The 27118-nt window shown below is 40.2% G+C and overlaps 1 protein-coding gene across 1 annotated transcript in view; it reads left to right on the top strand.

Moving 5' to 3' along the window:
- The first annotated feature begins 363 nt into the window (after window positions 1-363).
- Window positions 364-27118, top strand: part of LOC106971974 (uncharacterized) — a 328414-nt gene continuing 301659 nt past the window's right edge. Inside the window, exon 1 of the mRNA XM_053223149.1 lies at window positions 364-7507. The gene's annotated coding sequence lies outside the window, so the exon portion shown is untranslated. The remainder of the gene's footprint in view (window positions 7508-27118) is intronic.

Here is a 27118-nt window from a genome sequence, read left to right as displayed (position 1 = left end):
GAGGTCAAGGACTTGGCCAAGATCACAGAGCTAGAAAGTTATAAAACAAGTATCTCTCTACTGCTTCATGATGTGTGGATGTGTCCACGTGTGTGTATGTGTATTTAAAATACAGTATGTTCCTTACTTTGGCTATCATTACTACAATTTAAAAAATAGAGTGAATTTATTTGTATTTGTTCAGACTCTTGGTATTTGTACTTCTATCTTTATTTAGTCTACTTGCATCTGGACCACTTGCTTTTTAAATTTTTATTTATTGATTGATTTAGAAAAAAATTACTTTGCTAACATACAGTGCAATATTGCTTTTAGGAGTAGAATTCAGTGATTCATCATTTACATACAACACCCAGTGCTCATCGCAACAAGTGCCCTCCTTAATGCCCATCACCCCTCTAGCCCATGTCCCGCCCACCTCCCTCCGCCAACCCTCTGTTTGTTCTTTATCATTTGGAGTCTCTTGTGGTTTGCTTCTTTCTTTTCTTCCCCCCACCACGTTTCCCCTCTTGCCATCTGTTTTGTTTCTTAAATTCCATATATGAGTAAAATCATATGGTATTTGTCTTTCTATGATTGACTTATTTTATTTATCATAATACATTCTGGCTCCACCCATGTCATCGCAAATGGCAAGATTTTGTTCTTTTTGACGAATGAGTAATATTCATATATACACACACACACACACACAGGCAATATCTTCTTTACCCATCTATCAGTTGATGGACATTTGGGCTATCTCCATAGTTGGGCTATTGTTGATAATGCTGCTGTAAACGTTGAGGTGCATGTGCCCTTTCGAATAAGCATTTTTGTATCCTTTGGGTGAATACCTAATAGTGATATTGATAGATTGTAGGGTCTATTTTTAGTTTTTTTGAGGAACCTCCATACTGTTCTCCAGAATGGCTGCACCCATTGGCATCCCCACCAGCAGTGCAAGAGGGTTCCCCTTCCTCCATGTCCTCGCCAACACCTGTTGTTACTTGTGTGGTTAATTTTAGACATTCTGACAGGTGTGAAGCGGTATCTCATTATGGTTTTGATTTGTGTTTCCCTGATGATGACTGATGTTGAGCAATTTTTCATGTGTGTTGGCCATCTGGATGTCTTCTTTGGCAAAGTGCCTATTCATGTCTTCTGCTCATTTCTTAACCGGGTTGTTTTCTGGGTGTTGAATTTGATAAGTCCTTTACAGATTTTGGATACTAACCTTTTATCAGATATGCCATTTGCAAACATCTTCTCCCATTCTGTAGGCTGCCTTTTAGTTTTGTTCAGTGTTTCCTTCACTGTGCAGAAGCTTTTTATCTTGATGAAGTCCCAATAATTTGTGTTTGCTTTTGTTTCCCTTGCCTTTGGCGACGTGTCTAGTAAGAAGTTGCTGCAGCCGAGGTCAAAGAGGTTGCTGCGTGTGTTCTCCTGTAGGATTTTGGTGGTTTCCGATCTCACATTTAGGTCATTCATCCATTTTGAATTTATATTTGTGTATGGCGTAAGAAAGTGGTCCAATTTCATTCTTCTGCTGGTTCCCATCCAGTTTTCCCAACACCATTTGTTGAAGAGACTGTCTTTTTCCCATGGGATATTCTTTCCTGCTTTGTCAAAGATGAGTTGCCCATATAGTTGTGGGTTCGTTTCTGGGTTTTCTATTCTGTTTGATTGATCTGTATGTTTTTGTGCCAATTTCATGCGGTCTTAATGGCTATACCTCTGTAATATAGCTTGAAATCCGGATTCATGATGCCTCCAGTTTTGTTTTTCTTTTTCAGGATTGCTTTGGCTATTCAGGGTCTTTTGTGGTTCCATACACATTTTAGGATTTGTTTGTTCTAGTTCTGTGAACAATTCTGGTGGTATGTTGATGAGGATTGCATTAAATGTGCAGATTGCATTGGGTGATATAGACACTTTAACAGTGTTTGTTTTTCCAATCCATGAGCAAGCGTTTTAAATTTAGTTTTTCATTAACTTTATCTTGGTTCTTATTTGCTTGTGTATTATGTTTCTTTTCCCCTCATTTTGACCTGTCTTTTTTCTCTTGCTTCATTTTGCTTCCTAGATGCTAATTCCCATTCCGAATTATAACATTATTTGCATCAAGGCATTCACTGGTCTTGGAGTGAAAAATAAAAATGGCAAAATGTCTTTGAATATATATTACAACAATAATTACAACAACAATGACAACAATAATATATATTGTTTTGAATATATATGGCCAGGTGTAATATAACTCAGCTTCTGAAGAAAGAGCCTAAGATTGTATCAGAATCAGGCAGCTCACCCTAAATCCGTGTGACATCTAATTTGTGACATAATAATATATAACTTACCATTCTTAGAGAGAAGCGAAGGGACGCACAAAATGCGATTGTGAACCACAGAATTATAGTCAAATATTTTCTGAGCTCAAAGATGCAATTCATCTAACCTATACATTCAAGTCCTACAGATGGGTTTTTCTTCAGGAAAAGGAAAGATGCTCAAAGTGATCAAATATCAGAGAGAGACATACATGTGATCTCTTGGCTATTAATTAGTCTTTTTTGTGTGACTCAGATAATATTCTATGCATGTATTCTTTGACTTTGCTTAAAGATGTGATACTTCACCTAACGTACACCTAACCAAGTTAATACCACTTTGTATCGGTTTGGGGTTTTCCTTTTGTAAAACATAAAAACACAGAATTTGCCTCACTTATGCATTTCCAAGAATGTTACACTTTTGTAGCATTTGGTATTTGTTGAAGCATCAATACAAATACCAACACAAATAGTTGATAATGTACAGATGGTATCGCGTATTTAAATAAGGTTAGCTATTTTTTTTTTTGAGCCAAAGAATGACAGCAAGATGATAGCCTCGAATAAAGAAAGGATGACGGAATGAAATAATTGTAATGCAGCAACTCTGCTTTGTAACATGGTTGTGTGGTGAGTAAGTGTGCCTGTGTGCGTGTGTGTATGCATGTGTTATTTTAAATTCTGTCCCGAAAGGCAAGATATACTAGTTAGACTGGTTCCTAAGTACTATCATGTCATGGATTTGCTGTTTATGCAACATATAACTTTACCAAAATTGTCTTTAGTACTCACTACACTACTAAGGTCATTAGCTGGGGGTTGAATTTTATCTTCCGTCGCAGGTTCTGCTAGGTAGATAAAACTTTGTGTTTTCCTACGATGTGTTTCTTCCCCCCTATTTTATTCATCTATAATTGAAGTCCCATAAACTACACCTAATTGAAGTTTTCAGTATCAGCACTTTTGACACAGGCACACACCCTTGAAGTCATCGTCACGATTAGGGTAGCACAAGTTTCCTCTCCATTTTGCTGTTCCCACCAACCTCAGGAAACGCTGACTCGCTTCCCAGCACTACAGAGTAGTCTGCGTGTTCTAGCATTTCAAACGAATGGAATCATACAGCACGTAATCTTTCTTGACTGTCCCTTTTCACTTAATGTAATGATTTTGAGATGTATCCATAGTATTGAGTATATTGACAGTTTCCTCCTTTTTGTCGCTGGGCGTTACCCTCTATGGAGAGGTCGTGATTTGGGGCTGTTTCCAGTTTCTGGTGTTTGGAAATAAAGCTGCTATACCCAGAAACGTAAAAGTCTTTGGACACGAAGACTTTTTGTTTGTTTGTCTGCTTGTTGTTTGTTTCTTATGGGCCGGTGGCTAGGATTGGAATGGCTCTGTCACATGGTAGACTTGCCCAAGCTTGACATTTTAGGAAACGACCACGTTGTTTTCCAAAGTGTTTGTCCCATTCTCCTATTAGCACTATCTGAGAGTTGCAGTTCCTCTACATCCTTGCCAACACTTTGGATGGTCAATTTTCAAAATTTCAGGCAATCTAACGCATGTGTAGTGCTATTTCCTGGTGACCGTAGCACCACATCTCATATGTTTTTCCACATTCTACCTACAAATATTTGAGGGACAAAGGTTTCCCTTAATATTCAACATCTTTCAAGTGTGTCACTGCTCCCAGCATGCTTTTGTGTCATCAGGACATGCTCTGTGGCGAATGACTTATCGGTGGTGGAACTCAAAGGGCAGGACGCCACGATCAGCTACATGAGAGACGTTATTGGTAATATTTATTGAGGCAATTCTTTCACACTCAGTGGGAGAACAATCTGCTCTTGAGTTTCTTCTATGACGGAAGGAAGTTTGGAACATTTCTCAGCACACTGAGTAATTAAGAAAAAATAGAACTTGGAGGCACAGAAAAAAAAAGCCTACTTCCTTTAAGTCTGTGGTTCTCAGTGGGGAGAAAGGCTGATTTAGACGCCCAGGGAGGCAGTGCAGGGGACATAATCGGTCATCACCAATGGCATCTAGTGGGTATAGGCCAGGATGCTGCAATATATCCGAGCATGTGAGAGTTCCCCTCCTTCCCTCCCCCACATCAAGGAGCTATCTTAGCTCAAATTTTAACAGTGCTGCTGTTGAGAAACCCTACTCTAAGCATCCGATACTTAGATCCAAATCTGGCCCAGAAAGTATTCCTATCCCTCCACTGCCTCTAACACTTAAGTGACTAGACATGAGATGGCCTTATGATTTCTTTTGAACGAGATGGCATTTGTTCCTGAGAAAATCTTTGTCACTATTTTCATCTATGACCCCCTGGGGATCCTACGTTTAATTGGTCAGCTATGCAGTGTGTATAGAGGACTAGATCTGGGTTAAGGGACGGGCTCCATTTATCCCTCCATCACTTCCAAGATACATTTGATGTAAAATGACCAGATGGTTTGCATCCAGGCTGCCTCTGTCACATACTGGCCTCATGTTGTTGGGAAAGCCTCTCAAATTTGCTGAGTTTCAAAGAGGAATTTAAAATAAAAAAAGAGGGGCGCCTGGGTGGCTCAGTCGGTTAAGCGTCCGACTTCAGCTCAGGTCATGATCTTGCGGTCCGTGAGTTCGAGCCCCACGTCGGGCTCTGTGCTGACCGCTCAGAGCCTGGAGCCTGTTTCGGATTCTGTGTCTCCCTCTCTCTCTGACCCTCCCCCATTCATGCTCTGCCTCTCTCTGTCTCAAAAATAAAAATAAACGTTAAAAAAATAAAATAAAGAATATTTAAATAATTTAAATGTTGACAAATAAGTTAAAACTGAGCTTTAAAGTGGGAATAACCTCATGCGCTGTCGTGAGGACCAACTGAGATAAATCCCTCGTCATAGTGCTTTTATGATGTGATATTTGTGATTAGTACTCAACCATGTTCATGTGCAAACCCTGGGTGCCACTGGGCGTGAATCTTGCAAACTTTTCGGTTCTTCCCGTGGTTCTGAAGGATCACAGTTTGATTTAATAAACGCCACTGGTGAGGGGCTTCTGATGTCGAAAATAAAGAAGGGTGGCATTCATTTGCTACATGTTAGAATAAAAACTTAGGGCTTTCATAACTTGGGATTGTTTTATTTATGTATTTCCAAGCTCATTAACGCAAGTCTGTGATGAAGTAACCCTTAGAAAAAAAAGCAAACAAACCTACAAACAATTGTAACGCTTGCTCGCTCTGTGGACACTTCTAATTAATTTATTTTGTTGTGGAAAATGTTACTGCACTTGGGAGAAGTCAGTGCACCCCTGGGGAACCTCGTAAACGTTCTGGTTCCGGACTTGGCAGCTGGCGACGTTTCTTTTGTTGCCCTTTTTCTCCTAACCGGTCATTACCTGTCCTCGCCCTCCAGTCAGCTAGTTCGAGGACTGGGATACCTCAAAGTAGTTGATTTAACTGGCAACTCAAAAATAATATTTGTGAAAATACTCATCACCCAGGGTCAAAAGAGCTAGAGAAATTCAGGGAGAAAACCAGCAGGATTTGGTACCGTGAGTGCATTTTGAGCGTTTTGATGTCGACATGCTATGCGTCACCAACAAACATTTAAATGTTAATTTTTTAAGGTGCTATTGTCTGGGGACAGGGAAAAAAAATTCCCTGCTACCTCCTAGGGTAGTGTAGTGGGGAGTGACACCCCCCATGGCGGTGGAATATTCCCTGATGCAGGGGTGTGGTATGGACTCAGAGATTGGAGATTTGAGAGGTTGGAAAGATCATTCTAATGCCATTAGGTCCCCACTGCCTCCTCAACTTATCTGAGCCTTTTCAGAGTAAGGTCACCCCCCTTAGTGGTCCCCAACTGTTTAGACTGCAGCTGTGAAGACTTGGCATAGAAGGAAGTGAAAATTCTCCCAAATAAGCACAGAGGGCAGTGCGCTGAACATTCCCAAAGGTTTCTTTCTTCTGTCTTATACCCTCCTTTCTGGTTGCCTCTGATTATTTTGTTGTTCGTTTCTTCATCAGGACACCGCGGAGCTTTAAGAAGGGAGAGACTTTCCTTTAGTATAGTTTGCCGAAATTACTGCACTGGATAAGAAACATGCGGCATGTTTATTGTCGTTGAATTGGTATTTCTTTTATTTCAATTCAGTAAACAATTCACTTGTGAGCCTCACTGTGGGAAGGCGAGGAACTGGTTCTCATTAGTCTTTCACACGTAGCTCGGTTTCAGTGTTGTAGGTAAGAGGTCTCAATCCCATAGGTAAACTCCGTGTGTGTGTGCGCAATGTGCTTGTGTGTGTGAGTGTGTAAAAATGAGGCGGGCACTCAGAGGCGGCCCTGCGAATGGAAAGAATTCTGGATTTGGAGCCAGAAAATCTAGGTATATGCCAGGACTTGGTCTTACGGTTGAACTGTGCAGCCTTGAAAGTATCCGTGGACTTTCATTTCTTTGTCCAAGAAGTGGAAATACATTGAACTCGCATTTACTGATTGTTTTCTGTGTATCGAGCGTGCAATGAGGTAACAGCAACGATGTTTTGCCACTGGCATCACTGAATGGTTAAAATGATAAAGAGGACGTGGTATGTTCGTGAGACTTGCAATCTCTAGGAAGTTCTCTAACGGACTTAATTATATGACAAGTTTGACTAGCGAGGCAATTATGTGCCACCTAATTGAAAGGCGCAACCGCAAACAAAGATACACTCGAGGTACGGTGGGAATGTGAAAGAACTAACGAGGTAAGATTTTTCTGGATGAGTAGAAGCTGATCTAGATGTTGACGGATGGCTAGACCACACATAAGCAGGAAGCTGGGTAGAGAGAAGAACACGTGTCCCTCTGATTCTGTTTGGCAAGTCGGAGTCATATTCTCTGAAAATCAAATCGTTTATTGATTCACCAGGGACTGCTTTGTGCTGCAACGCGAGTGCTGATTGCATTATGGTTGAAGTTTTCATTTTATTTCGTAGGTTGGCTGCTCGTGTTTTCTTCAGTGATATCCTGGTCTGTGGGGTCAACGCTTCACTTGGTCATAAAGGGGAGGCTTGTGTCCCCTGGACACTTTCTGCCTTCGCTGTCAGCCCTTGACTGTTTCTGAGCCCCTTCTCTAGGCCCGTATTCATCCGAGCCACTTGTCTCCAGCAAGTTTGAAGGTTGTGAGGTGGATCTCCACATTCTTGTGAATAACTGAGCAGTAAGTACAGACTCAAAGCTGCAGCAGCTGTTTTGTGTTTTTGCCTTGCAGTCTGGTGTCTTAACTGGAACCCTTTATGTCAGGACATTATCCACTTGAAAAAGTTTCCATTGATGTCATGAATCAGAAACTCGATCGCTCTTTACAATATACCGACAGCCCTTTTGAGGTGCTTCTTCAGACAATAGGCTTTTTCCCCGGTGAAGAAAGTGGAACAGTAATCCTTTTATGCTTCTCATGAAATATTCACTCTTCGTATGACTGTGAAAAATATAATTGGCAAGTTTTGTCTCCACTGTATTCACAGCATATAGTATTATTATATATCAAATGTGATACTGAGGTATATCCTACAGGTTAGGTTTAAAATATGTGTGCTATGTGTACAAAATGGGTTATAAAACACACACACACAATCTAAGAGGACAGAGGGACGCCTGGGTGGCTCAGCCGGTTGAGCATCTGACTTTGGCTCGGGTCATGATCTCACAGCCTGTGAGTTCAAGCCCCACATCAGGCTCTGTGCTGACAGCTCGGAGCCTGGAGCCTGCTTCCGATTCTGTGTCTCGCCCTTTCTCTGCTCCTCTCCCACTTGCTCTCTGTCTTTCTCTCAAAAATAAGTAAACATTAAAAAAATTTAAGAAAAAAAAGAGGACAGAGAGGTCTCCGAAAAAGTCCGTGCCTGGTGGTTTTAAGTTTAATGACTCCATGACTCATTTCCTGACCATTGGGAAAAGCCATTGGGTTGTTTGAGTCAATGGCCTACCACTTTGTCCCACCTCAATTCTTTTCTTCCTCCTCCGCGTTGCCTGGCTATATGAAGTCCACATCTTTTTCTAATCCATATCAACATCTACAAGCACCTATCTGTATCTGCCCAGACCTCACCAATGGTCTGCTTCCTTGTCCTTTCTGCACTGGCCGGTTTTCAGGGATTCCTGAAGCAAAAGCAGATCCAGAAGAACCATGGATCATGTTCACACCGCACAAAGGGCATCCCATCCCTCTGTGACACAGAGACAATAGAATTGTCATCAGCACAAGGTGATGAACGCTGTTTTCACTAATTGGGTGAGCGGAGGACAAATAAGGGGGCCACTTGGCCTCATTCCTCAGCAATCCAGGCTTCAGGAAGCTTCCTTTTGGACTGGGGTTAGCTGCTGAACTCGGGGGAAATAAACACTTATCTCTCTTAGTTTTTAGCTTTGGTGATATTGCTTCTTGAAGTGACAATAAAACTCAAACGTGAAAAATATGGTTGCTGCAATAAGAAATTTCATGAATACTTTAGCAGTAACTAAACAGAGCCAAAGAGACAATTAGTAACCATGAAGATAAACACGAAGAAATATTGGGATGAGCACTGGGCATTGTATGTAAGCCAACTTGACAATAAATTATATTTGAAAAAAACATGAAGAAATGAACTCTGGTAGAGCAAGGAGATTGACAATATAAATTGAGGCTAAGAGACATGGAACATATCATGGGAAGATGTAGCATTTCAAATTGGAGTTCTGGAAAAAGATAATAAAGAGAATGAGGAGAGGAAATATGTAGATAGGTAGTGACTGATATATTTTTGATGTTGATTATACACTTGAATCATCAGAAACTAGAAGCACACATGATTCCGAGCAAGAAAAATAAAAAAGAAACCTATACCCTTATGCACATTGTAGCACCAAAGACAGAGAAGATCTTCAAATGATTCAGGGGGAAAAGAGAGGACCAATAGTTAGACTGATAGCAACCATGGATGCCGTGTTGAGATTTAGTTGTCAATCCTAAATTGTTCAGCATGTGAAACTGTATTTCAAACACCAAAATCAAGACATACTTTTAGATAAACAAAAACTGAGAGTTTACCATCATAAGGCTCTACCCAAACTTCTAAAAATTATACTCCCATGCAAGAATAAATATGACTCCAGAAGGCATGTTTGAGCTACAAGAAGAAAGATGCACAAAGAAATTAATAAACATATAGCTAAGCCTAATCACTGACAGCAAAAAAAAAAAAAAAATACTAACGATGTGTACTTTGTGGGGAAAAACAAGACAGAACTAAAATACTGAGTGACAATGGCTTCTAAGTCTGGGGGGATGGGTGACAAGAGTGAAAACATTCTATGGTTCCTGCCTTGTTTAGTTGGACAGTTAAGACAATGTGTTAAGACTTGTGACTTTGATATGGTATGCTAAAATTCCGAGGTCAGAATAGGTACGAATTCTGTTAGAGCAGTAGAGAAAATTTGAACTAAAAATTACTGTAAGATAGAGGGAAGAAAAAAGAAGGGACAAATAGAATGTACAGAAGAACAGAACATCAATGAATGAAAATATACCACACAGTAAATGTAAATGGACCAATTTCGTCAGCAACAAGATGGATTGTCAGACTGGATAAATATAAGACGTGGTTCTTGCTTTTTACAAGAAATACATCTAAACTATATGGAACTTATACATGTTCACTGGGAGACAGCTGCAAAAATGTTCCCGGAAGCATTGTTTCTTCTAGAAACAAAGCAAAAAATAAAGAATAAAATAAAATAAAATAAAATAAAATAAAATAAAATAAATGAAATGAAACAAAACGAAATGAAAAACAAGAAAACTGCCCACAACCCAGATACCCTTCAATAGGAAAATGTATAAATTCATTTCAAATACAAATGAATTAGTTGGCACAATGTAGGGAATGGAAAGAAACGACAACACAGATCAACGTGAACGAATCTTAAAAAACACGATGTTGGACATAAGGCATGTTTATAAACTTCAAACATACAAAACCAGAACATACTTAATGCCTGTGTAATAAAGCCTCCCGAAACTATGGAATTCATATCTGGAAAATCTAGTGCAGTGATTTCTCTGTGTGGGTGGTGATAGATGAGTTTTCAGGGCCAGTTTTATGGACCTGTGACCAGTGTTGCTGTGCCGGTACCCACGTTTAGAAGGCCTTATGCTTGATCTCACCGTCTTGAAATTCTTGATAAATTTGGACAAGAGACCTTGCATTTTCAGTTTCCGTTGGGTTCCTCAAACCATGTAGCCAGTCCTAAGGGTAGCAATGTAAGGGGTTGCCCAGGAACACTTGAGTTGTACTGGTCATGTTCTTTCTCAATCTGGGTGATGAGTACTCATCATTTGTTTTATATACTTTATGTATCGTGCGTTACACATATTTGCACATATGAAACATTTCATTTTACAAATTAATTTTAAATGTTACCTCCAGAGCCAATGGGTTTATAATACTCTCATCTGGAATACCTAGGCAAAAGAGTCACATAATCACTGCCTAGGTGGAATTGATATCTTATTTATATGGCTGCGATGTGGAAATTGGTCTGAGTTGTTGAGTAATTATACTTAAGCATATGCTTTCGACTCTATAAAACCCGGGTGAGTAATATCAGTTTGAGGGAAAAGAAGAGCCCTCTGTATTTCTTTACACAGTTGGATAACCAGCTGCTCTTGTTTTCATATTGCAAGTGCATTTCCTTTGCAAACTTGTTAGCTCCTGCATTATTTGGAGGCTCTGCCTTTTAAAAGCAGGCAGCACTTAAAAACTACAGGGCAGAACCTATCTGATTCGATTGCTGTCACCAGCAGCTGGTGCACCCAGCGTCCTCTGAGGAAGTGAGCTGCCCTCTAGCCACTGTGGATATTGTCAGACCCAGCACATCTGCTGTCGTCGGTGGCTCACTGCGCTTGGTGCCACTGTAGGGGCCAACGTGCCATTCATGTGCAGTTTGGCAGCGTCGAAACTCACACATAGAGACAGCTGGTGAAATAGTTTGCTAAGTGGTGCGCCCCCCTTTCATCTAGCCACCTGGATGATTCTGAGAGGCACAATGTGACCATCACTCTTTAATGCATTGGCCAAACTTCTTGGGAGTTTTCAAAAGCAATACAACATGCTCAGTGTTTCAGTACAGCTCCCAAAGCACTCTTGCTTGTTTCAGCTTAATTGTATCTCTTAAGTGCCTCTTGACTCTGACCTTCAATCCCCTCTCACCATCTATCATTATGCTTCTGCTCTCTCAAGTGCAACGACGTGCAGGGACTCTGGTATTATGCATCCATTCCTTCAGTCACTCAATAACAGTTTATAGAATGTCTTAAACCTTAACTCTCACTCACAGATTTTCAAGTTTTGGTTTCTTTTGCCTAATCTTTCTTTTTTTTTTTTTTTTTTGTCCTTTCTTTTCTAGCGGCTCTGGTTTATGGGTTGAAGGGCCTATGCTTCCTGGGTTTATTCTATTTTTTGGGGGGGGGTAAGTTTATTTACTTATTCTGAGAGAGAGAAAGAGAGAGAGAGAGAGAGAGAGAGAGAGAGAGAGAGAAGCAGAAAGAGAGGGGGAGCGAGAATCCCAAGCAGGCTCCACAGTCAGCTCGGAGCCTGACACAGGGCTCCATCCCATGATCATGAGATCATGACCTGAGCTAAAATCAAGAGTCAGATGCTTAACCGACTGAGCTACACAGGCATTTATTCTTTATGGCAATGTTTTTCAAGCTCCGAACCACTCCCTTCTTTACAACAATCCATCCGTGATCTTTTCTGTTTTGTGGTGGATTCTGGAAGCTGCTGTGCTCCTTAGAGGTTCCTTGATGAATTCTCAGATGGCAGAAATTAAAACTAAATACAAAAAAAAAAATACAACCTTTGGAAACCATAATTTATATAAAAGCAAGCCTCACCTGTACCTGTTGCTCTCAAATACAGTGATCGACCTACAAGGTAACTTCAAAAGTAATGAATACTTTTAGCTGAAAATGTGAGCTGCATTGCCAAAATATTACCAAAATGTTACCTGGTTGCCCAGGTAACTAGAACCACTTTCTAGTTCTTACTCGTTGGTCAAATTTGGTGAGTCTAGATAATCTTAGTGGCAGAAGTCTTGCCACGAATTAAACCAACAATGAGGTGAGTGCTTATTTTGTGCAAGGCATCATGGGACATACAGGAGGTGCAAGATACAGTTGCCTCTTTTGAGGAACTTAAATCTCTTAGTAGAGATTTATGTATATAAAAGGATATTTATAACACGAGTGGCCGATGAATCATCCAGGTATTAAGTGCAGTAGGAAAGCAGAAAAAAAGAATGATGATTGGTGGCTGGGATCATCAGAGAAACATAGAGGCAAGGGCCATTACTCCATAGTAAATTAGACTCTTTAAAGTCAGGTAGGCTTATTATTTCTGAAGATAGTTCACTCTGTACAGAGAAAACACTAGATTCCTCTATTCTTTACTTGTTCATTGCTTGAGACAGATTTATTTTGAATTATTGTTGGATGTCTTCCTCTTTTGTTTCTTTTAAATTGAGTGCACGTTTGCGGATTTAATTGCTACTTGTTTCCTTGGAAGGTTAGGTCAATGAAATTTCTTCTAAGAATGGAGTCCTTATTTGGGGTTATGTGTTCTTTTTTACTGTTAATAATGAGTTTGATTCATTGTAAACTAATTATACCTATGGGAGTTATTGAATGTCAGGACATTGGTGGTGACAGGACCCCACGTCTTAGAAACAGATGGGCCAGAGTTTGTATCCAACTTCTGCTCACCCTAGTATTTATTCAATTTATTTAGTCTCTTAGCCTCAGTTTCTTTATCTGATGAATGAGGGCACATCTCATTGAATATTTATTTTATAGGATCACAGAGGATGATACATACGATACTTCTGTTTGATTCGTATAGGGTGTCCTATATACAATAGCAACTATCGTTATTATTTTCCTTTTCTAGTTATCCCAATTCATTTCATATATGCGAAGGGGCTTCTGCTGAACACACAAAAGAAGTCTGTAATTTTAGGAAATATTTTGAGTTCGCTGGATTAAACTAAAGCCTTTTTAAAGTTAATGCTTTCAACAATTGTACTGGCTAGAGAACGCCTTTTTTTTTTCATGTTGTTTAGATCTTAAGGGTACTTCGTGGGTGGTCTGCCAATTGAGTTTCTTCTTGATTTTTTTTTCTTTTTAAGCAGAGTATCTATAATGCCTAAAATGGGTATTTTGCCAATTTTCACATGCCTTGTTTTCTCTTCTCAAATCAACATGTCTCTGTATTTATACAATTCAGAGTTCAAACAACATTCATTACACTGCTGTCACTGTACATAAAGACAATCCAAACTTGTTATGCCCGAATAGAAAACACGATCCAACTAAGTGAGCAGATGTGTTATAGGAGCAAAGCCTCACCATGTTGTTCCTATTTATTCTCTGCCTGGTTTGGAGGGCGTGCCTGGTGCCGTGAGGTGGTGGTTAAAGGGTCTTGCCAATTGAACTCATTTAATGAAACGTTTTATGCACATTTTGTTTCTCTGTTCTGTTGCACTGCCCTTGGGTGACAGAATGGTTTTTAGGAAGTTTGGCGGAACTTGTCCAGCCTTTGAAAGGACTTTAGAAAATGTTTTATAGTTACACAAACGAATTGTGTTTATTTCAGAAAACAAGACATGCTTTCCTAATTTTGCAGCTAAGACAGTGAGCTTTCAAAATGCAGGATGTTCCTGCGCGATCCCCTCCAGGTTTCAAAATTTACACCACGTTTTCCTCAGGGTATTATACTTATCTTCCGTGTCTTTTTTTACACCGTTCCCTTATCACAGAATGAGAAAATACAAGCACTTGTCTGTGGAAAGGAGTCCCAGAATCCCTTGTCAGACAGAAGTCTTCATGAAAATGAAATTCAAATAATATGAGCCTTCTCCTTAGGCTCTTTCTGTGGTTAGTATTACTTCTCGGGATCAGGGGAGGCAGGGGAGACTGTCCATCAGCACTAAGCCTAAGGAGTTCATGCTGCGATCCTGCCCCAGTTCTCAAGTGTTGCTTGCTGATATTTCCAGGATGTGCGCTAGGATTTTGAAGGAGGATGCCAGTTGTTCTGGTGTTTGTTAATACTTCATAATAAAATTGCATACCTGGTAATGATTGGCATTTGAGAAAGGAATGATTTCCAAATTCTGCATCCCTCCAGCCAGGTTCTGTTTGGAAAAACAGTCCCTTCCCCTCTGATTATTTGTTACAATATTGTTAAGAATTACTGTCCTGAGTCCCTCTCTTTTTCCATCTTTCTGATTTTCCATTGGCCTGGGGTATGTTTCTGAACTCCTGACCAAAGACTGTTTACACTCATCAATATTTATTTGATGGGCACTACCCCCATGACAGGGGCTCCGGGAAGTGCAAAGAGCTTACACATGGAGTGAACAGCCTGCATTCACCCTCTGATTCTCTATTCACTCCCTGTGGCGATAGAGAAGGATGTCAGCCTCTTCTGATTTGTGATTCTTTACCTGAGCACATGGGAATACCTGCCATTTAGCACCTTCCTCCAAGGCCTGTGTTTTAGGACAACAGCAAAGTTATCAGCTGCCTCCTCCCTATGTGCTGGGTCTTGCTTAACTTGAAAACAAACAAACAACAAATATGACAATGAACGTTCTAAGACGCAATGAGACAGACAACAGTCAAAGGATTGGGGGTGTTTGTTTCAAAGTGCCTGTGAAATACAGTATTACTCACTCTGCCCTCAGTGCTTTGGCAAAATGTGATTCTTCCTGTCTTGGGCAGGGAAAGACACCTACAAGGGCCCACTGGGTGGCCATGGTGGCCCCCGGGGAGTTTGTCTGCAGCACACAGGCACGCTCTATGGTGAAGTCCAGGATTTAGAAGATTTGCTCTTCCTGGGAATGAAGCCCAGAGTGCGAACCCTTGGTGACATCTAACTAACTTCAGGATCAGAGCTGACATCCAAACACAGCTAGCTCTCCTGATGCAGAAAACTGCAGGGCAAAGGTTGGTTTTTCCTTTTAACTTAATTCCTTAATTGACCCATGAAAAAGTAGGCAAGTAAAATTTCACAATTTCTGGACAAGGAGGCTAAAGCCAGAGACACTGCAAGGATGCACGTTTTTCTCGAACCTTGCCGCAAGTGATTAGTTTGGTCACAGGACATAGGTATCTTGCTTTGCTTTGCTTAAGGGTTCTCCCTTGTACTAGCCCTGCATGTTTTGCATGAGGATATAAAAGGGTGTGGTTAGTGTTAAGTGAGATTAACAACATTTAGCATGGTGCCTGGTCCTGAGTAGACTTAATAAATGTAAATAAAGACCCCTAGCCTCACTACCTCTTCCCACCACAACAGAGCTGCTGTTTCAATACCACTAGTAGTGGGTTCTCAAGCTTTCTATCTGCTGTTTTTCCCTGTTGTCTTTATGGAATCCTTCTTTTTTCACTTTGCTACTTCCCATATGGCTGACTATGCCACCACGGCCACCGAATAAATATTCTGTGTATAACACCTGCTCCAAACCACCTTGTCTGGGCTGTGGTGGAGAGGGAAGCTTTAAACCCATTGAGTGTTCTTTATTTTTATTCTGTTTTTTAAACCCATTTGGTTTTAGACAAGGAACAAAAATTAGTTTAAGAATGACGTGTACTACTCTCCCCTGTTTCTAACACTCTGTTACCGTTTAATTCCTTCTCTCTACCTCCCTCCCTGACGGTGCCTGGTTAAAGGCTTCCTGTTTAATCATGTCGTGTTTACTTCTACGTGAGCTTATATGAATTATGTAGGTCACCAGTGTCGTCACTCTGTAGGATAAAGAGATATTTGGTTTGGGAAAGGATCCCCAAGACAGCCTTATTCCTGGGTCTCCCCACCCCCCACCCCCAAGCAAATGCCGGTGTGTAATGAGACTTTCTTTGGACACCAGCGTTTCCCCTTAAAAGTGATTAAAGGCTACAGGCCTTCACCACAGAGCTGGTTGATATAACATGATGTAGCAGAGCATTTTGAGTTTATACAATGTTATGTTTGAAATGAAAGGAGAAGATTGACTCTTAGTTCTTATTTGAGCTCTGGGTGTGTGTGCACGCGAGCACGCATGTGTGCACACGCCTGGTCAGTCCAGTTCCCGAAAGCCTGGTCACCCTCGATGTGGATCAGGACCACACTTACCCATCTCAGAGAGGCTTGTGCGGCCACAATCGTACTTGTCAAGACCCAGCATGCATCCTCTGGCTGTTCAAGGTAGAACCCATCTCCTTCGGATCTGCAGGCACCCCAGGGAGGCCAAGCCAGGAGGTGACCTCACACTGTTTTTCCCATGGATTACTAGTCTGTGTGAAGACCAACTTACTCAGAGCAACAAACAAACGAAACTTGTTTGCAGCCCCACCCTGACAGCTAGAAAGACAGCCCCTAATTGGACAGCTCGCATCCAAAATACATACAGTATTTTGAGACACAAATGATCAGTTAAATGAATAGGCATGCATTTGCAGAATTTTCTGGATCGGATTGAATAGAATTTGTATATACCAAAACAAGTGGAAAGTCTGCCCTAAGTTAGCAAATCCAGTAGTCTTGATGAGCATATCAATCATCGTAACTGCAGAATATAAACTGATTCTTTGGGGGAAGAAGAAAGAAAATATAGTAATTCTATTTCTTTTCTTGAAAACCTACTTGGTCATGTATCTAATCGCTTGAAAACAGTACGCATGCAAGGTCAAATGTTTTAAGAAGGTGGATATCTGTTGGATGCCCTGAAAAAAATCAGTGCATTTATAAAGGAAATAAGGCCAAAATTGATCTCATACTTTGGGCCAAGGGAGTGGGGATAGAGAAACATACCGGTTGAAACCAACTCAAGAAGAGCAGTGGATGAATCAGGCACAGAGCCTGAAGGCTAACCATTTCATGAAGATTGTGTGGAAGATTTAGCACTGGAATATTTATTTTCTATTCCATACAACTTTTATGTTCCAGGTATGGTGTAAGCCTAGGTCTAGAAAAGACATCTACCTTCACTTAAATGGTTTACATCCTTGAAGGGGAGGAAAACAAACGAAGGATATGGAGCCATGCGGTGTTAAGACAACTGAAGGAAGATAGCTTGGGAAGAAGTAAGCATTAAGAGAGGGAAGAAAAGGATTCATAGACAATACAAAGGGAAATCTAATGGGATGTAGCCTTCAGGAAACCAGCCAAAAGGTTTGTATATAAAAACTCTACTTATTAGACACTAATCTTAAGCAAATAAGGCAGAAGGGACTCTGAGTGTTTCTGAGTCATGTCCTAGTAATATTCACTGGGAATACCATAAAATGGGATTCAGATATCAGCCAACAATATTGGAGGATACTCGGGGGAATTTGATAATCTGGGAAATTTGATCGTGAGTATTTAGATTTCAGAGATTGAGATTGGCCAAAAGATAAGATTTCATATGAGAAACTCCCTGGAGATTATTCAGAATAATGATTCTCAGCCCCAGTTGTATATTTTAGAGTCACCTGGGGAGATTTTATGAGACTATTTTCATAACGGAAACTTGTAGAGATTCAATGGCGGGGCATAAGCATATTATAAGTGACTCCAGTGTGCAATCAGATAAAATCGCTGATCTAGAGTAGTTGGTCAGAAGTATAAAAAGGGGAGCAAGGAAGATCCTCCAACATACAGTCTAGGTCAGTATTTTTCAAATTCAAGCATACGTCAACATAATTTGGATACTATGATGCAGGGTTGCTCTCCCTACCTTCAGAATTTCTGATTTATTAGATCTAGGGTGTAAGTTCTGAGAATTTGATTCCTCACTCGTTTCCAGGTGATACTGATGTTCTTGGTCCAAGGACCACATTTTATTTTATTTTATTTTATTTTATTTTTAAAAAATTTTTTAAGTTTTATTTATTTATTTTTGAGAGAGACACAGAGAGAGTGAGTGGGGGAGGGGCAGAGAGAGGGAGAGAGAGAGAATCCCAAGCAGGCTCTGTGCTGTCAGCACAGAGCCTGACACGGGGCTCGAACTCACACACTGTGAGATCATGACCTGAGCTGAAACCAAGAGTCGGACTCTTAACTGACTGAGCCACCCAGGCGCCCCAGCAAGGACCACATTTTAAGTACCACTAGACTAGGTACACCATAGAAGAGGAAGGTGGATTTACAATTGGGGGTAGTACAGGCATAATTGGCTCACTAGTTGGACCTTAGGTTCAAATGATGTTGTGACAGCTTGGGGAATAGCCGTTGTGGTCAGTGCTATGATCTAGAATCTTGCTAGTCAAACTGGAGTCCTCAGGCAAACAACACAGAGTCACCTGAATGCTTGTTAGAAATGTAGACTCTAAGGGGGTGCCCGGGTGGCTCAGTTGGTTAAACGTCTAACTCTTGATTTCAACTCAGGCCATGATCTCACGGTTCATGGGTTCGAGGCCCATGTCAGGCTCTGCACTGATGGCACGAAGCCTGTTTGCACTATTCTCTCTACTCCTTTCTCTGTCTCTCCCATGCTCACACTCTCTGTCTCTCTTTCTACAAATAAATACATAAAATAAACTTAAAAAAAAAAAACAACGTAGAATCTCAGGCCTCACTCTAGAGCCAAAACTTTTATTGTAATAAGATCTTCAGATTATTTACGTGAATTCTAAAGTTGGAGAATCATACTCATGGTTCTTAGTCTTGGCTTCGTATTACAGTTTTCCGTGGTGTCTCACATCATAGTAATAAAATCAGATTCTCTAGGAGTGGAACCCATTGTTAGTACTAGTACTAGTTATTTTCAGTAATTTTAAATATTGGTACTAGTCCTCGTATTTTTGAAGAGCTCCCTGGATGAATCCAGTATGCAGAAGACTCTGATAACCACTGATCTAGATTTTAACTTGCAACAGTATACTCAAGCTTATTACTTTTCTTGGCTTGAGTTGCCATGACTCAGGAAATAGGAAGGCATTGGAGCTGCACATCGTGGACATCAGGACACCCATAGTGGACATTAGTATATCCACTTGGGAGGTGAAGAGACGGCAGAAGCAGGGAAGATGATGCAGGGAATGACAGAACCATATCCATCCCACTTCCTTCACTCGAACATGTGCATTGCCAAGCCGAACATGCAAAACCAGTCAGCTGGCATTCCGCTGGGTTTTCCTAGGCCTCTTCCATGATACAGTCTCCTTATCTCACCAAGGTTAAATTGACCCCTTACTTGTACCCTCACGTATATAGATATAGATGTTTCCAGTACACAAATCTATCGTAGAACCTCCTGACGTCAAGTTTTGTTTCATTTAGGTTTGTGTTTTTCTTCACTCAGCAGATCATAAGCCTTTTAAGTGCAGGAAAACATCTTGTTTGTGGCACTCACACCTGGAACTGAAATCTACACATAAACATATCCATACGTACAGATGCACTCAGAGATAAAGCAAATATGGCAAAATATTAACAGTTGCTTAGTCTGGGCAAATGGAATCAGGTAGTTTATTGTAATATGGCTTCCCCTGCTCTCTAGATTTGAATATTTAAAATGTAAAAATTATGAAAAAAGACATTTGAAATAGGCTTTGAATTATTTTTTTTTGAGTTTATTTATTTATTTTGAGAGAGACCTCACGTGGGAGCATGGTGGGGGTGGGGGGCGGCAGAGAGAGAGGAAGAGAGAGAATCCCAAGCAGGCTCCGAGCTGTCAGCACAGAGCCCAACATGGGGGGGCTCCATCCCATGAACCGAACAGTGAGATCATGACCTGCGTGGAAATCAAGAGCTGGAGGCTTAACCAACTGAGCCACACAGGCTCCCTGAATTATTTATTTCAATTGACAGTTGTGGCTTTGAATAAGTGCTAAAATAATAAAATTCACATGGCTATCATTTGTATAAATTTTGTAGAATATAATTTACTTCCCTTAGATATACTTTGATTTCTGAAGACACTTAGGATGGCTTTATACCAACCAAGATTATTTGAAACCTAAAGACATAGCTGTACCTTACCGATTAAAGGCTATTTTCTTATGAGAGAAATGTTGGTTTGGCAGAATTATTCAGATTGCCTATTTATGCTTATTTACTTATCTAAATCTGAATTTCCACATTAATTTCACTCAAAAAAGAAGGCCATATATAATCTTGGAAGTTCATTTTGGTTTTCTTAATTTTTCATTTGATTATTTATAATTCTTTAAAATGGCAATTTAGATGATAATTGATGTTATTAATTTATCTTTCTGTCGTATGAGGCCTATTCATCACCAGCCTGATAATAGTTGTTGCAGAATTTCTCCTTTTTAGCCTAGAAAATGGCTCCTAAAATCAAAGCATTTCTGTTGATATTTTTGTTCTTTTTGAGCATTTAGACTATTTGCAGGGAGAATCTTTGTATGTGTCTCTGGAATCTCAACTGGGGACTTCCTAAGTACATTAAGGTAAGGAATTTTGTAGTTGTTATTTGATTTCTACATAATTAGAAAAGTGATCTCCCCCTCATCCTAAAAATAGGTGAATAATCAGTGCATTTGAACTGGCCATTTAGTTTTTTTGGGACAGGCTGTTTTCAAGAATTCAGGCTTAAAATACAATGCCGTAAATACTGTTAAGCCCCACCCTGACAGGACTGATGAAAATCCTTGAATCGTGAAGTTGTAACCCCACTGAGTCAGTGACATCCTTTTGGAAAAGAGAGGTAGGTAAGTAGCAGAGGTCTCGTAGAAATATGTGCCCAATGTCTAGTTTTCATTACAAATAGAGGTTAAGGGGACTTCTGGGTGGCTCAGTTGGGGAAGCTTCCGACTTTTGATGTTGGCTGAGGTCATGATCACGGTTCGTGAGATCAAGGCCCACGTCAGGCTCTGTGCTCACAGCACTAATTCTCTCTCTCCCTCTCTCTCTGCCCCTCTCCTGCTCACTCTCTATCTCTCAAAATAAATGAATAAACATTTTTTTAAAAAATAGAAGTGAGGATTTTACTCCATGTTGCTTGTTATTTTTTTCTTTCCAGCTGATTCCTAACCAATGAAGCCCTATTGTCTCTCAAAAAGCACCTGGATAATCCAAAGAAGCTTCCTTCAAGTAGCGTATTTTAATAGTTTTGTTCTCCCTTACTATCTAAAAAGCTTTTCCTTAATTTTTTATTTTCTTTTTATACATTCCTTTTATTTCTTGTTTTCTCTCTCATGGAGGATAGCCAGCCAACTTCGTTCTCATATTAACTTCCATTGACTTAAAAATGGTTCGTCCCTTCAGTATTTATTGAGACCTTGTAATATGCCAGGTACTGTTCTTGATACATTAGTGAGACAACAAAGATGCCTGCTTTCATGGTGCACGAGTCCTTTGAGGGGGAAGACAGATGACAGGCATGGATAATCATGGTTAAAAATAAATTATCTGGCACGGTCGAAGGAAATAAATGCTGTGGGGGACAAAAAAGCAATATAAATGGAATTACTAATGTAAGTGTGTGTGTGTGTGTGTGTTGAAGAACACCTTACAATTTTTAAATAGGTTGGTTAGGGTGGGTCTCATTGAGGTGGTGACATTTGAGCAACAGCCTTGTGGCAGAGGTGGGACATTCCTGGCGTGTTCCAGGAACATGACCGGCCAATGTGACATGGGAGCAGGAGAGATAGATGGTCTTTTATCTGGAATCAAATGGGCTGCCATTGGATAGCTTAAAAGGACAACAGTGGCTGCTTGTTCAAGAATAGCCTGGAGAGGGGTCAAGAGAGAAGCAGGGAGACCGTTTAGTTTTATTACTCCCGGGGGGAGACGGCAGTGGGTTGGACCAGGGTATTGACAGTGGAAGTGGTGAGAAGTTTTGGGATGTTGATGTATTTTGAAGATAGAGCCAATAAGGATTTTCTGATGGACAGAGTGGGAGGTGTAAGTGCAAGAGAAGAATCGAGAAAAATTCTAGTGTAATTAAAAAAAAATTTTTTTTTTGGCTTTTCTTCTGGGTGCCTGCAATTACCCCAGCAAATTCTTCCTACACCTGTAGAAAAATGTTTCCACGTCTTTCATATTTCCTATGGCTGTTTCCTGAAAATCTTCATATTTTTCTTCTTTTTTTTTCTTACATTCTATTAAAATGTTCACAGTAAGTGTAGGGACACAAATCTGATAAAGGTCTTACCCAAGGGTAATCCGTGGGAAACTGCTTTCCATGTTTGAGAGTTTGGAAAGAGATAAGCACCATGTTCTCTGATAGGTAACTGAGGAGAAGAAAAGGGGGAGACTTTGTTGAAAACTGGAGATTTCATGGACATGGTTCTGTATCACTGAACATCATCAGAAACTATCTCAGGCAACATTGTCACAGCCTTGATAAATGGGTTGGCACCTTCCTTTGAAGACAGTCCAGGGTATCCCTTCCATTCTCATCTAGGCTGTTGACTAATTGTACTAAAATCATGACTCTCTTGGGTCGTTTCCCATCTAATTGACGCCACTTCTAAATGTATTCAATCCCATCTGTGAGAAACTATGGGAGATTTCCAATATTCTACATCTGGTAGTAACTCTAACATCAAAGTTTAGTAACTTTGTAGTTACTAACTACAACTCTAGTAACTCTAACATCGAAGCTTTAATACTTGCCCTCAAGAGTACAATCGTCTTGGGGTGCCTGGGTGGCTTAGTGGGTTGAGCGTCAGACTCTTGATTTTGGCTCAGGTCATGATCGTGCGGTTCATGAGTTCGAGCCCCACATTGGGCTCCCTGCTGATGTCACTGAACCTGCTTGGGATTCTCTCTCTCCTTCTCTCTGCCTTTCCTCTGCTTGTGTGCGTGCACAAGCGCTCTGTTACTCTCTCTCAAAATAAATAAATAAACCTAAAAGAAGAAAAGAGTACAATTGTCTTGCTAAACACTTGTTTTGGAATGAATGATATATTAGGGAATTGAATGTGAGTAAGTCAGGGGATAATTTGAATACAGAGTGAATTTTGAGTTTGCTCATGCACATTTCTTCTGCGATGAAGTCACATAAAAATACACAGAACACAGAGGTGCACCCACCTCAAATATCTTCCAGCTACCATTATCCTTGAAAGTTAGTTATCTTTTCCTACTCTTTCACATTTGTAACATTCTTCTACATTAAAGCAAAAGAAAAGCCCACCTCATTCAACATCCCAGAAAAACCTAAACGTTCTGGTTCAAATTGCCAAGCAGTGCACACAACAGGAAAACGTGATTTGTATTCAAAGACCTTAAGCAGAAATTGTCTAATTCTGCAGAAGTGATCCCTTTAGGTGCCAGTGGTGGCTTGGTATAGTGGCTTTAAATGTCATTACAATTTCCAAAGCCCTCAGCAGTTAGGCAAAGTTGTGAGTGCAGACGACAAAGCCACCCAAGAATTTCCAGCAGTGATATAGAGGTTGATTGAGGAAGGAGCCTACACATTGGATCCGATTTTCAATTTTGATGAACAGGTTTCTGTTATAATTGCATGTCTTGAAGGACCAACATCTCAAATTCAGGAAAACATGTCCCAGGGTTTAAGGCTGCTGAACTGAATTGTGATGTTCATGCTGACGCTCAATGGAGAATGAGGACCCACATGTACCCACATCTGCTGTTACAGCTTCCTGCCTATTTTCAAATCACGTTTTTTCCTTTGCTTTGCAATAACTCACAAGCTGCGACTCTTCCCAGCCCATTTCCACAGCAAAATTCCAGTCTTTTTCAAGGTAACGTGCCACATCATTTGTACGTATTTATGTGTTTCTTAACCAGTGAACAGGTATGAAGCTCTGCCACTGTTTTTATTATGTTCCTATCTTTTTTTCCCCCTTCTGAGTCCCTGATGACATTTTTGAGTGTTGCATTCGTAATCCCACTTTCCCCATAAGTCATGTTTTGTTTTGTTTTTCTCACAATTTAGCATAGTGTGATGATTTTTAGGAACACATATATGGCATTATTGCAGAGCTGACAGTGTGGGGTAATAGCATTTTTTTTTTTTTTGTCTTGAAACAGATGACTGTATTAGCTGTTAAGATCTGAACTCTCAAATTGTTTTGTATGCCCAGTAGAGTAGACTCTAACTTCTGGGTCAGGTGCAGAATTATAAAATGCTATGAGATTTTTATAATTATTTCAGTATATCATTTAATGGGGGAATGGAGTCTCAGAGAAGTCAAATGAATTTTCTAGGGCCACACAGCAAGCCAATGGTGGCACGTCGAGAATCAGAGGCTGTGTCTCTTGACTCTTAGCCCAACACTCTTTCTCATTCAGATTGGTTTACAACTGGCTCTCATATGCTAGTCCTTGAACTTGCAGCACTAATATCATCTTCAAACTTGTTAGTAATGTCATTTCTGTGGGCTGGCCCAATGGCTCTCTGGGCGATTTGGATGCATACTAACATTTGAAAACCACTGGCTTAGAATAAACAGCCAATATCTGTGACACAGGAGACACCAACACAATAGAAAGTGGGTGTAAAATATTAAGCATAGTTGGAGAAGGTTACATTATTCTTATGATTTTCATTGATTCAAAAAAGTATTTAAGATATATATACAATATATATACATATATACAATTATATATACAATATATGCAGTATACAATATATACAATTCTAAGATCTTGGTTGTATCCTTTGATATAAGTAGATAACACAGCACAAAACAAAAATATCCCTTTAGATAGTATTCAGACAATAATATCCCTTTAGATAGTATTCAGAGGATAGAAAAATGCTACTTTTCCCTCACCATGATTGTTAACAGCAAGCCACCAAAAAACTACACATATGTGTGAAAAATCTATATACGTGAAAATCTATTTGTGTGTGTATGGTTACAATCTTGGGAATAACAAAATAGCAACCAAAGAAACAGTTTAATCAAACTGAATATTTTATAGTTGGAGAACTAGAAAGAGACAGTTTAAATAGCTGTGAACTGCCTTTCCTGTTTTCCCAGTTGGCTGCTGGAATACAAAGTTATGTGAGCCAGGAAGATCTGGAAACTTCCTTAAGTTCCTTACAATCCATGGAATTCTCAGCGGCTAATTTTAGTGAATACATACAATGTTTGGGGCCAGTTCAGAACTTTTACTGGGAAACTTAGAAACACGCATATTAGTCAAAATTCACTCGGGAATCAATGTAAGAGGTTTTAGATCTCCGTCAGTTATATAGGATGACAATACGTTTTGCAGTCCTAACAAGCTTCTCATTTTTTGCTTTCTTACCCATCTCATTTGGAGCAACGATAGGCTTTGATGCCAGTCAAAGACCAGAAGTGATGGGAGAGCCACTCAGCTGAGAGTTTAGTCTAGGCAGTTGGCTCTCTGCTTACTGGGTGGCTTTGGACATGTTACCTAACCTCTTGGAGCTCCAATTTCTTCATCTGTAAAATGGGGCTATAATATAGCCCTGCTCATGGGTTGTGGTAAGGATGAAATGATATCATATATGCAAAACCTCAGTCCCTAGTTATTCACCATGATGTTGATACATACCCTTCCAATGAGTTTCCTTTTTTTTTTTTTTTTCCATGCCTCGGTCAAATTTTAGGCTTTGGTCAATTTCTTAGTAGTCTCTTGGTGATGAACTGTGACAATTTTATCTCATCAGTTATGCTTTTCTATTTGATATTCCTGTCTTTTGTGTACCAGTCATTTCCTTATCTTAGTCTGTAATTGCCTTAGGGACAGGGATCCCTGTCACCCACTGCACTTAAAACTGTGTCTTTCATATGGTAGGTGCTCAATAAACATGTGTTGAATGATTGAGAGACTAGACAGGTCAGTGTGGACCTTGGAAATAAATACAGCATATCCCAGCAATTAACTTGCTGGCTGAGAACATTTGTGCTTAGAGCGACAGTTCAGGTAGGGGGCACACTGAATAAGTCATAATGTTTGTTTCTTTTGGTAACAAAAATATCCGTTCATGACGTTAACTTCCCTTTACTTGTGAATCAACCTATGTTTTGTTCCCAGACACCTGACAAAGAAATGTAAACCCACACTGATGTGTGTATTGATATGTATAGCCAGTGTCAAGTTGAATGTGAAGTAAAATGAAGGATAGAAATGTGACCATATAAACAAATAGCCCCTGTTGTTTCTTGCGAACCCATATGTGACACTAATCCAGAAATGCATGCCACGGGCAGTTGAAATATGCTTTGAATTACTGGCTGTGATGTTTCTGAAGCCGTGCATATGGCATGATTTATACCCCAATGTTCTCAATCAGATTCTAGGGATCGATTAATCACGCTATCAATAACAAAGTAACAGGTGTGTTTTCTCAAGTCCTGTGCTTGCTAAAGGCAATTATTTCCCCCCTATTGGTGCTACCTCATAAACGCAGTTTGGAAGTGCCCTTCTGTCCCGTGCTAGGAAAATTGCAAGTTGCATTCTTGCTTGGATAAAGCAGGGAACGGGATTCTATTCAGTGACCCTAACACTATGCTTCAGTCACAAACCAGACCATCAGCGTAACGCTCCGTAGCTTGCGTTAGACAAAGTTCATTTTAAGGCTCAAAATGGCAAAGCTGAGCGCTGGTGAGAGCAGCTGATTGCCCCCGAAGAGGCACTTGACGGGACCTTCCCTGCTCTGGGTAGAACAGATTTTAATGCACCGTTTACATTAGCTGGTGAATTAGACAGCCATTGATTAAGATCATTCTACGAGTTTTCAGTTCAGGCTATATATTTTTTCCATATTTCTCTTGAGTTTTTATTAAAAGGCTAGTAAAAGACCAATAAAGCCATGTCGGATGAGGGGCCTGTGTGGCCCAGTCGGTTAAATCGGTTAAGTT

The sequence above is a fragment of the Acinonyx jubatus genome, chromosome B2, assembly GCF_027475565.1.
Source record: "Acinonyx jubatus isolate Ajub_Pintada_27869175 chromosome B2, VMU_Ajub_asm_v1.0, whole genome shotgun sequence".
NCBI lineage: Eukaryota > Metazoa > Chordata > Mammalia > Carnivora > Felidae > Acinonyx > Acinonyx jubatus.
The sequence above is the reverse complement of the archived record's forward strand: the minus strand, read 5'-3'. Positions and strand labels throughout refer to the sequence as shown.